Source organism: Suricata suricatta, chromosome 7, assembly GCF_006229205.1.
Source record: "Suricata suricatta isolate VVHF042 chromosome 7, meerkat_22Aug2017_6uvM2_HiC, whole genome shotgun sequence".
NCBI classification, from domain to species: Eukaryota; Metazoa; Chordata; class Mammalia; order Carnivora; family Herpestidae; genus Suricata; species Suricata suricatta.
In genome coordinates this window covers 103,778,973-103,791,429 of record NC_043706.1, presented here as the reverse complement: position 1 = coordinate 103,791,429, position 12,457 = coordinate 103,778,973, and positions in this window count along the sequence as shown.

The following is a 12,457-nucleotide window of genomic DNA, read 5'->3' as shown; positions in this document are numbered from 1 at the left end:
ATGGTATAATTGTTCCAGGACCATCCAGATACTGAAAAGAATGCTCTTTGCCAATGCCTCTTCAGTACAAGCTTTGTCATATAGTAAGTATTCAAAATGTATAGGTCTGATTTTGAGATATTCGCTGTTTAATTGATCTAATTGTCAATCCATGAACAAAACATTGATGTCATGTTTACTATAGAAAATGAAAGTTATTGTTAACTAGTTGAGCAGTTTTTCCATTTTTTTTTACTCTTATCTAAAAGTGGCCATATATATTTTAAGAAAGATAGTTTGTAAATATGCTTTTAGATTTATTTTCAACTAAAAATAATCTTAGTTAATAATAAATAAACTTATACTAGTAAAGTTTTAAGGTTTCATCCCTGAGACCTACAGAATTACAAATATATTCCATATTGATTTGTAAGTTCTTATTTTTTTTAAATTAAAGTGTATTTATTTTGAGAGAGAGAAAATGCATGAGCAGGGAAGGGGCAGAGAGAAAGAGAGAGAGGATCCGGAACAGGCTCCACACTGCCAGTGAAGAGATAGACAGGGGCCCCGAACTCACAAACTGCGAGATCATGACCTGAGCCGAAAGCAAGAGTCAGATGCTTGACCAACTGAACTAACCAGGTTCCCCTAAATCCTTATTAATTGTAATGTTTTATTAGCGATTTTTTCATAAACACAGGCATTACTGTCCAAATAATGAAGGACTGTATTTCTTTCTTTCTGATCCATATACATTATATTTATTTTTCTGGCCTTATATACTGGCTGTGACATTTAGTAAAATGGCAATAATGATCAAGAGAAACTTTGTCTTAGGGGATGTAGGTGGGTCAGTTGGTTGAGCTTTGACTCTTAATTTCAGCTAGGTCATGAGATGGAGCACCCCCTCCCCTGGTATCAGTGCAGAGCCTGCTTGGGATCCTCTCTCTTCTTCTCTTTCTACCCCTCCCAGCTCTCTCCCTCTCTCAAATTAGAAATTAAACTTAACAAAAAAAGGAGAAACTTTGTTTTGTTCCATATTTAAGAGAGAATATTTTCAAAGATCCACTAATAAAATAACATTTACTGCAAGTATTATTGTAGATAAGTTTTATCAGAATAAAGAGGTCCTCTTACATTCTTAGTTTGCCATGATCTTGCATGGATTTGAATTTTATTAAATGTTTTTATTGTATATATAAAGACAATCATATAATTTGATTTTCTAATACTTGTAGCATATTTCTCAAACTTATGGTTTGATTTCTCATTGGACAATAAACTTTTTATTCCTGGGATATTCTAGGTAGATTGCATATATATTTAGGAGTGAAGATTAAACTTTGAAACTTTAAACACTTGCCCATTATGGTAACTCTATAATTTAAATGAATAATCCTGGTTTTCTATTTTTCTGTTCTAAAGGACTTTCACTATACTTAGACTTTTCCCCCTGAAATATCTGAAATAATTCACCCGTGAATTTATACAAGCCAGCATTTTGTACATGGGAATTTTTCTGACTACTGATTTAATTATTAAATAAATATGAGATTAAAGAAACATCTCAATTCATTTGAAGAAAATTTTATTAAGTTCTTTTATTTAGTAATTTGCTAATTTATATAAATAATTTGATATAAGACTCTTAAAACTGTGGAGTAAGGACCTTTAGAATGGAAATTGTTACAGCCACTGTGGAAATAGTATGGAATTTCCTCAAAAACTTAAAAATTGATATATCATATGATACAATAATTCCACTATTGAGTATTTACCCAGGGAAAATGAAAATACTAATTTGAAAAGACATATACACCTCTATGTTTATTAGAGCATTATTTATAATAGTCAACTCATGGAAGCAACCTAGGTATCCATTAGTAGATGAACTGATAAATAAAATGTGGTATATATACACAATATAATATTACACAGCTATAAAAATGATGAGATCATGCCATTTGAGAATTTGAGACAACATGGTTGGACCTAGAAGGTATTATACTAAGTTAAACAAGTCATACCGAGAAAGACAAATACCATATAATTCCACTCATAAATGAAATCTAAAAAAAATGAATTACCAAAACATAGAATCAGAACTATAAATATAAAGAACAAACTCATGGATGCTAGAGTGGAGGTGGGGAGGTGGGTTGGCCAAATGTGTAGAAGGGAGAGAGAGAGATACAGGCCTCCAGTTATGGAATGAGTAAGTCACAGAAATAAAAAGCAGAGCATAAGGAATACAGTCAATGACATCGTATAGTGATGTAATGGGACAGACAGATAATAGCTTATACTTGTGATGAATGTATAAACTTGTCAAATCACTAAGCTGTACATTTGAAACTAATGTTACTAATGTAACATTGTGTGTCAACTAAAATCAAAATAAGTGAAAACTCATTTCTTCATAAATGCAATCAAAAAATGGACAAACCCACCTTTTGTAAAAGTGGAAAAAAAGTCAAACAAAATAATCCAAGGAGCATTTAGTCAGGGGAAGCTACTGAGTCTCAGTAAAAATGGTAAGCTTGTGGTATTTGATTTGCTTTAGTCTTTTCTTTCACTGCTCACTTTTACATTTGCCTTGAAAACCATCACCTTTGCAACCATGGTTATGAGAACTAGCAGCCTAGAAATCACCAAAATGGGCAGACTGAGTTTGTAGTTACTCAAAACCTTAACAACAGAAAATGAGATGAGCTGTTGGTCAGCTCACTGGAAACATCTTGTTTATAGGGTTTGTAATTTGACCTGACTCAGGGTTCATTCAGTGTAAAGGCCTACATCCATTTCAATAATGTTTGGCAATTTTCTGTTTGAAGTGGTAATCAGTTAGGGGAAAGAGAATGTGACCAAAAAACAAAAGGATGATCTGGGGAATAAGATATCCATGTGGGGCTTTGAAAACACTAGAACATACTTTTTGGAGTACATATCACTACAAACATATGCAGGACTATGCATATACTTACGAAGAGTCTGAAAGGTCCCAATTTCTCACCTCTTTCTGATTCTGAGTCCCTTGACAAGCATGAAATAAAAAATAAGGAATAGTTTTAAACTGTTGGGAGTAGAAAATGTGCTAAAATCACACACAATCCATCTGCCAAACGTGGACAACTTACTTGTTCAAGGCATTTAAGGAAAAACCTGTTCAATCAGATGATTACTGAGCAAACCAAACAGAGACTTTGGCTACACATGACAGGAAATACAGATATTCTATAATTCATCCAAACTAAGCAAAATATATGAAGAAAATATGGGCAGAATTTTAAGTTCTACAATAAATAGACACTTCAATACCTCACTTTCAGTAATTAAGAGAACAACTAAGAAGATGAAAAAGGAGAGAGAAACTTGAACACGACAAAACAACTAGACCTACATTGAACTTACTTTCATAAGGTCCTATTCTTCTGCTTTGATGTAAGAAACTTAACCATATACATAATACAAACTCAATACAGATAACTTAGTTAGGTGGCAATAGAAAGGAAATGCAATTAAAACAAATGCAGAGAATTATAGCTCTGGCTCCGATGAAGTATCTGGTACCCCACTACCCTGCCCACTGGAAACAGCAACAATCAGGTTTGAATCATAGGGTGTGAGAGATCATAATCACTGAAAGAAGTGGTGGCAAAGGAGCCCAATCATCACCTTAGGTGTTTGTCTGGACACAACTTCCTGCCTTTGTACAGCAAGGTGCTCTTCAAGCAGAACACAGTGGTCAAGCTAAGCTGAGGACAACACATATCAATATACAAGTCAGCCAAAGCAACTAGGACCCATATGGCAGGGTGATGAAGGGAGAACTGTGTGGTAAATAGCCTCCAAAGTCTATATGGGAGTCCTATAAGACTTCCTGACTAAAGGATAGGCTGCACACACACAAGACAAATCTACATGAAGCTTAGTAGAATATGGTTGCTAAGAAGTTGTGTGAAGAAATCCAGGGCCAATCAGTTAAGAAACCCAGTTAATACTCTCTGTACCAAATATGACACTGCTGCTATTTATAATTAAGTACCATGCGATCCTTAATTATAAATAGCATGTGGTAAAATACTCAAGATCTGCCATGAAAAAGACCCAGACTAAGCTCAAACAAGATTCACAACAGAGGCAGAATTGGGAAATTGAATTTCAATAAGTTAGAGAGGCTTAGGAAATACCTTGGATTTTTTTCACAGATTTGTCTCCAATAAAATGTAAAAGTAAGCCTATGTATGAAGTAAACCTTCACAGTTATTGAAGTAATAGTCAGAAACACACACGCATACACACACATGCACACACACATACATGCATACACACACACACACACACACATACACACATACCCTATTGAGAAAGATAACAGAACCCAGCAACCCTACAACATATAATCACAATGTTCAACATAAAATAAAAAATGCAAAGACATAGCATTCCAGTTTCTGCTTGGAATGTAAAGAACTAGAGAGTGATGCTTCCAGTCTTACAACAAAATAGGCATATCAACAGCAAACTCATTGGTTCTTGAACTGATGTAAAAGCTAAGGTTACAGAGAAACCAATTCGCCCCAAATCTATAGAGAGACAGGCTTGCAGGGAGAGCGGAAACCTGAACATTTGCTCAATTTGAGCAGACACAGACAGACATCAGTTAGAAAAAGTCAGCTAGAGCTTTGAATTAATACACAGTCTAAACATGCACTAGCAAGAGTTGTAGAAGCCTTGAAAGTGATGGATTTAGAGAGCGTTTGACTCTCTCTGGTTTTCTCTCTGTAGATTCCACTAGGCCTCTATCTGCGCTCACATGAAAGACTGGTAAGAGTCCAGAAAAAGTTGTTTGTGGTGCAGCCCGAAGAGAGGAAAAGCAGCAGTCCCTGAGAGGGTCACACATCTACAAGCCATGGGAATTCAATTTATTGATTCTTGGGGCTCATTTTTCTGAGTCTCCTTTGTAATCAGCAATGGTTATAATAATGTAATAAGCTACGGTTGGTGAGATGGAAGACATAAGCATCCTGGAAGGTTTCTAGGAAAATTTTCTTATACAATAAGAGGACATAGATACCTGAAGAAATTTTTGCCCCTTGTTCTCAAACTTTTTATAATGTGAGATAATCAAACATATTAATCACACAGACTATTATAATTGAAAGTATTTATAAATGATACAATTACCCCCTTTCTGAAACTTTCTGAAACTTTACTATAGTAAAAGCCCATCGATAACAGCAATAATTCACTTAGTCACTGGAAACTTCTAATTAAAAAACTACTTTGCGTGAGGAATTGCCCTAACGAAGGGACGTATTGGAGGAGAGACTCACTTCCTAATCTAAGGATGGTAATGATCATGCATCATGATGATGAAAAAGTAGGTGATCATGAGGACGCCACCACAGGCAAAGCCCACTTACAGAACAAAATGGTTGACTGTTTATGATATATCATTCCAAGTATAAAAATGAGGTATTTACTTCTTAAACATACAGTTACAAAAAATCACATACAGAGAATTCTAATTTTCTAAGGTTAAAAACCACATTTGCCAAGCAGGCACAGGCTTATCTTTTGTTTTATTTTTGTTGTTGTTCTTTTTTAATTTTAAGTATTCTTCTTTTTTTTTTTAGAACATGATGAAGTCAGGGAAACAATGTAGAATTAAATGATATTAGTGTCTAATTATCCGAACATTCTTGAAGCCTAAGTAAAAAAAAAAAAAAGCAGAGTAAAAAACTCAGTTCCACTCCTCCTTTGTATTCAATCTGTACCCATGTTTTCATTTTAAGAATGTGATTAGCCTTGGGGCAATTGGGTGGCTCAGTCGATCAAGCATCTGACTCTTAGTTTCCGCTCAGGTCATGATCTTACAGTTCATGAGTTTAAGTCCTCTGTCGGGCTCTGTGCTGGCAGTGTGGAGCCTGCTTCAGATTTGCTCTCCTTCTCTGCCTGTCCCTTCCCTCCCCCCAGCCTCGTGCTATCTTTGTCTCTCTCAAAATAAAGAAACTTTAAAAAAAGAATGTGGTTAGCCTTATTGCACTATAATTAAAATGAAACTTAAATAGATAAAACAATTGTGCACATGTACCTATAAAAATAGATGAGAAACAGAAGTAAAGGCCCATAGGCTATGTCTCAGGTATATGCAAAATTTCAGAAATAACTCCAATGAATATTTGCCTAATTTTAGACAAATAACATGGTGCCGATTAAAAAATTTTCTCCATTTTATAAGCCAGAGACACTTTTATTTCATTTTCCATCTTTTAAATGAAAACCAATCAGTGAATAATCAGATGAAATTTCTACTGCTATACAAATTAAATACAGGACCTCTTAGAAGACCCTACTTTCTTTCACTGCCAGATTAAATCTGTATTGATATCCATTTCATCAGGATCAGTACCACCAAGCCCAATTCTATCTGTTTAATTTGGCTAGAATTTTCTTTTTGGTCCTACTGAATTCTGATAAAAATAGCTTTCCATGGGAATATCTAGGGGATGAATGAATACCACATTTATTCTTCTTCTAAGAGCTAAGTAAACTGAAAAAAAAAAAAGAAAGAGTAAATAGTGATGGGCCAAAATGTCATCTTTATTATTGATAAAACTTATTTGGGGAATGTAGCTGAGCAACTATTAACTAGTTTCTATTCCAAAGTCATTATCAGATAAGTTATATTTTATACTTAGAGAGAAATGGCTCAGAGTTCAGGGATAAACCAGAAACTGGGTTCCACTCATAGGATATTATAATCAAATGGGTTTTATTTAAAGTATGGACATTTAGTTTAACATTAAAAGATTAATCAATGTAATTCACACATAAATAAAAGAGGAAAAAATGATCATAACACCAGATATAGAAGAAAGCCTTTAACAAAATCCAGCAAACATTTATTAAGAAAAATTAATTTTATCAATAATAAAAATAAAACATAATAAAAACAAAGTTCATCAATCTTAAAAAGGGATTTTCCAGAACTACAGTTAATAACATAAGTAATGATGGATATATTCTTAAAATTGAGAACAAGACTGAAGTATTCACTTTCACTGCTTATGTTCAACATTGTCCTGGACCAATAAGGCCAGTTCAATAAGGCAAGAAAAAGAGGCAAAAGGCAAAACGGTTGCGAAATAAAATTAAAATACTCCATTTTCACAAATGTCATGATCATATCTTTAGAAGATCCTTATGAAGCTACAAAAAAAATAAATTCAAAAGTGATTTTATTAAGGATCAATTGCATGTTTACATTCTAAAATAATCAATCAGATTATCAAAAAATAAAATGTTAGAATATCATTTTCAAGAACATCAAAAAGAAAACAATAAAGAAATATATTTAACAAGAACCATGAAATATGTTTACTGTTTTGTATGTCTACATCTACACAAATAAACTACAAAATATTGCCAGAGTACATTAATGAATGACAAAACACATGTAAGAAGTAGAACACTTCATGAATTATCATACCAATACTGCTAATATGTCAGTTCTACACAAATTGGTCTATAGATTCAAGATAATCACAATCAAATTCTCAAAGAGCTTTGAGTAGAAATATAACAAATGTAGTTCTAGCACTCATATAACCTTGCTTGATTCCAAGCTATAAAGCTATAGTAATCAGAACAGTGTGTTGACATAAGTTGATGTAAGTATTGACGAAAAGTAGACCCAAATAGGTAGTCCTGTTTTTTATAAAATTTATTTCTGTATTTAGAGAGAGAGAGAGAGAGAACTTGTGTATATGCACAGAGGAGGGGCAGAGAGAGAATCCCAAGCAGGCTCTATGCTGTCAGCGCAGAGCCCCATATGGGGCTAGAACTCACTAACTAGCCCCATGGTTAGTGATCATGACCTGAGTCAAAATCAAGAATTGCAGGCTTAGCCCATTGAGCTGCCCCAGTGCCTCCCAAATAGATAGTCTTAAATAGACCAATACCTGCATGGTCTAAGGAATTTCATCAAATATACCAGGGTGAGGCAAAGGTGGAAAGTATAGTATTTTCAATTATATTGTCATTAACAAATGAATAAATATATGAAAAAATTAACAACCTTGATGGTTAATTGGAGACTAGAATATAAAAGTTAAAGTGGGTGCCTGGCTGGCTCAGTCAATAGGTCATACGACTCTTGATCTCAGGGTCATACCTTACCATACTGTAAGAAAAGATTTGCTGGTTAGAACAAAAACAGAAAATCACAAAAGGTAATGAAATAATAGGTTTATTGTACTTCATCAAAATTAAAGTCTGCTTTCACAAAGACACTATGAAGAAAATGAAATGTAAGCCAAGAAACAGAGTTGCAAATATATATATATATATTTTAACAAAAATATAGTTGCAATATATATATATTTTAAAAAGATTTATTTTCTAAAAATCAATGTCAAAATATCAGCAACTTTATAAGAAATATAAGATATATAAAGAGAAACTCAAAGAAGATATATAATGCCCAATAAGCAGGTAAAAAGTTACTCAACATCAATAATTATTAAAAGCAAATTAAAACTTCAGTTAAGTATAAGTTCACTGGATCTAGAATGGCTAAAATTTTAAAAGTAAAAACCTGCATAATTAAAACTTGGTAAGGGTGTGGAGCAGTCTTTATTCATAACCAGCAAAAAAGAAAAAATAAATTGTCCATCAACAAGAGAATCAGGTAAATTGTTTTATTATTATCAGTAATAAAGAGAAAACATGCAAAATGGTGCAGAAATCTCACAGAAATAAAAACATTACCTAGTACATGATTCTATCTATGTGGAGTTCAAAACCAGTCAAAACTAATCTTTTATGGTAGAAATTGGAAATTTAATTGCCAAGGGGTGAGGGTTTCCTGCAAATGCACAAGGGTAATTTCTTAAAAAAATTGTTTTTAATGTTTTTTATTTATTTTTGAGAGACAGAGAGAGACAGCACGAGCAGGGGAGGGTCAGAGAGAGAGGGAGATACAGGATCTGAAGCAGGCTCCAGCCTCTGAGCTAGCTGTCAGCACAGAGCTTGATGCGGGCTCGAAGCCAGGAACCGTGAGATCTGACCTGAGCCGAAGCTGGAAGCTTAACCGACTGAGCCACCCAGGCGCCCCTCAAGGGTAATTTCTAATGTGATAAAAACTTCTGTATCATGCTTGGAGTGGGGGGTTCAAATGCAGGTTTATGCATTTATTAGAACTCATTAATTAATGTCTGTATTTAACTGTATGTAAAGGGTAATGGAAGAACTAATTAAAAATTATTTAAAATTATTATTTAAAAATATGTATCTCTTCTATGAATAAAACCATTTCTAATCATAATTATTCATAGAATTTTCTACTTAGCAAATTTTAGTTCCCATTCTTAGTTCCTGGATAATAAAAATTTTCTCCTTGTATTTATTTTGATTTATTTTATTCTTATTTATCTGAGGAACACTTTTGATTAATATTGTTGTGAAAAATATTTCTCTTTTGTACTTTCTGACCACTAAAATATCTGAGGGCATCTTTTTCTTACTTTTTTTTTTTTTAGAGAGAGAGAAAGAGAGAGAGAGAGAGTAGAGGAGAGGGGCAAAGCAAGACTCTTAAGCAGGCTCCACACTCAGTGCAGAACTCAACACAGGGCTGTAATCCACAACCTTGGATCATAACCTGAGCCAGAATCAAGAGTCTCACGTTCAACTAACTGAGCCACTCAGGTGCCCCTCTTGCTTCCAAAATGGAAACTTACATGTAAATAAATTTCTTGTTTCAGAAACTTTTCCTGTATATAAAAGTTGCATCATTTTCTTCTGATATTTATTCTACAATGGAAAATCTGAAAGTTGGTTATCCTAATTATTTTTTTCAATATGTGTGCCTTAAGATAATTTATATATAATTTTAATTTTGAAATTGTGTCAATATGTATAGAGCTATGAGTTTCTTTTAATTCATTCTATGAATAATTTTGCTCTACCTTCTCAGTTCAGTTTTAAACATATCTGTTATTATCTTTTCTATTATTTTCTGTTTCCTACTTTCAAATTTATAGCCTTGTTTCTCTGAATCTTAAAAAAAGGTTTTGCATTTGTTTTCCACATCAGTGGTTTGCCTTTGTACATTGTCAGTTCTGCAATTATACTCCTTACTTTTGATTTTAATTATCTTAGTACATGTTAAGTGGCCATGAATGGAGATGAAAAGATGCTTGAGTTATTTTAGTCTGGACTTTTGCTCTGTTTTCCTATGTGTGGGCAATCGATTTTATTTCTCAGGACATTTCTTTTTTTTTTTCCCTTAATGTTTTATTTATTTTTTGGAGAGAGAGAAAGAGATGGAATGGGAGTGGGGGAGGGGCAGAGAGCGAGGAGGGAGACTGAATCTGAAGCAGGCCCCAGGCCCTGAGCTGTCAACACAGAGCCCGATGCTGGGTTTAAGCTCACGAACCATGAGATCAATGCCAAAATCAGACACTTCACCGACTGAGTCACCAGGTGCCCCTAAAACATTTCTATTAAAATTGTAGTTTATGTTGATTTCTCTCAAGGTCTGATTATGAGCTATTTAATAAATGCAAAAACAATAATAACAAGAATAATAATGCATGTCTTTGCTGTTGCTGTAAGGTTTTTTTTTTAACATTTTTTAAAAATTTATTTTTGAGAGACAGAGAGAGACAGATCATGAGCAAGGGAGGGGCAGAGAGAGCGGGACATACAGAATTCAAAGCAGGCTCCAGGCTCTGAGCTGCCAGCACAGATCGAACCCATGATCTGTGAGATCATGACCTGAGCCAAAGTTGGACGCTCAACCGACTGAGCCACACAGGCGCCCCTGTTGTAAAGTTTTTAAGATGTTTCCACAGTACAGAGTGGAGATTGCTGCTGATGCTGAGAGTATAGGGATAGTAGAAATAACCCCTGTGGCTTGCCTCTGTTTCCCACTGGGCAGCTACTCTAAGTTCACTGGAGAGAGTCTGAGGTCCTCTGAGATGCATTTCCTGTAGGAATCTATACAGGAAAAAAGCCAGTTTCTTGTCATTTAGCTGTTGTACTACCTGTAGTATTCGCACCTAGATTTCTGAGGCACACGGGATGTACACATGAACTCAGAATCTCCTTTTTATTTTTCCTGTTATAAAACTGATCTGACTACTTAAACACTACTGTGTTGAATGCAGATGTTTGTTCCCTCATGTAATGAAGGACTCAGATCACCTAAAAATTCAAAAGTGAAAATTTATTTTTTGTAATCAGAGGCATATGTATTATGAACTATTTTATCTCAATATTATTCAGTCTCTGGCTTAGATTGTATTGAACGTCTAAAATTTTATAGCATGCCTCACACTTGAGTAAATACAAAAAAGCCTTTGAAAATAAAAATATATCCTAATGATACCTTAGGCACACCAAAATCTAATCTTAGATCTTTGTCAAGTTGAGTTTCATTCAGAACAAGTTATTTGACTTCCCGTTACTTCAGCTGCAGAGAAAGAGGATTGTCTGTTATATAACTAAGAATAACTGTGATAGATGGTGAGTAGCTGTGCATTAAAAGACTAAGTAGTCAGTACTTGTGGGAAATTTACAGCATAGAATTTGCATATTGGGTAAGGACCTCCCTTACAAACAAGAACCTTCCTTGTCTATAAAACATTTAGCTCAGAAAGTGTTAAGTGATGATAATTGGGCTATGGTTTTCTCTGCTATGCCAATATCATGTTACTTTCAAAAGGAGTTAAGAAGGTTATTAAGATTTCTTAATTAAAATATTTCCAGGAACAATAAAGTTGCCTTAACATGAAATCCACCCACAGAAAGACATATTTTTACTTTGCATATTTTTATGCATATTTTTACTTTGACCTATTATGTCAAACCTGCATGAGATCTTTTATGTGTGTGATGCATTCTATGAAACCTTTATCCCTCTACCTTCAGAAGACCCTGGTGGATGAAAGAACCCTTGAGGTCCCATTCAAATAAGGAGCTTAATTTGTGACTCTGTTTTTTGAAGACAGGGCAAATGAAGGCTGTAGTAGCTTCTAATAATATTCTTTAAAAAATATAATTTTAGAAGTATAATTCATAAGTTTTCATGAATAGCATAGGAAATGTTCACAGGAAATTCAACTTCTTGCTGCTTGTAGAGATGCTGTTTTTTATCCAGAAATAGTTACATTCTGGAGCAAGGATTCATGAGAGAAATATTTGAAAAAAGACTCTATATGATATTCTTTATAACATTCCTTTTAAATCTTTAGATTTATAGATTTATGGAATTTGAAAAAAGGCATACTTTTTAAAAATATATATTTATTTTTGAGAGAGACAGAGACAACATCAGTGGGGGTGGGGGGAGAGAGAAAGAGAGAGAGAATCCCAAGCAGGCTCCACACTGTCAGGGCAGAGACAATGGGGGGCTTGAACTCGGGAACCATGAGATCACGGCCTGAACTGAAACCAAGGGCTGGTCAAGACT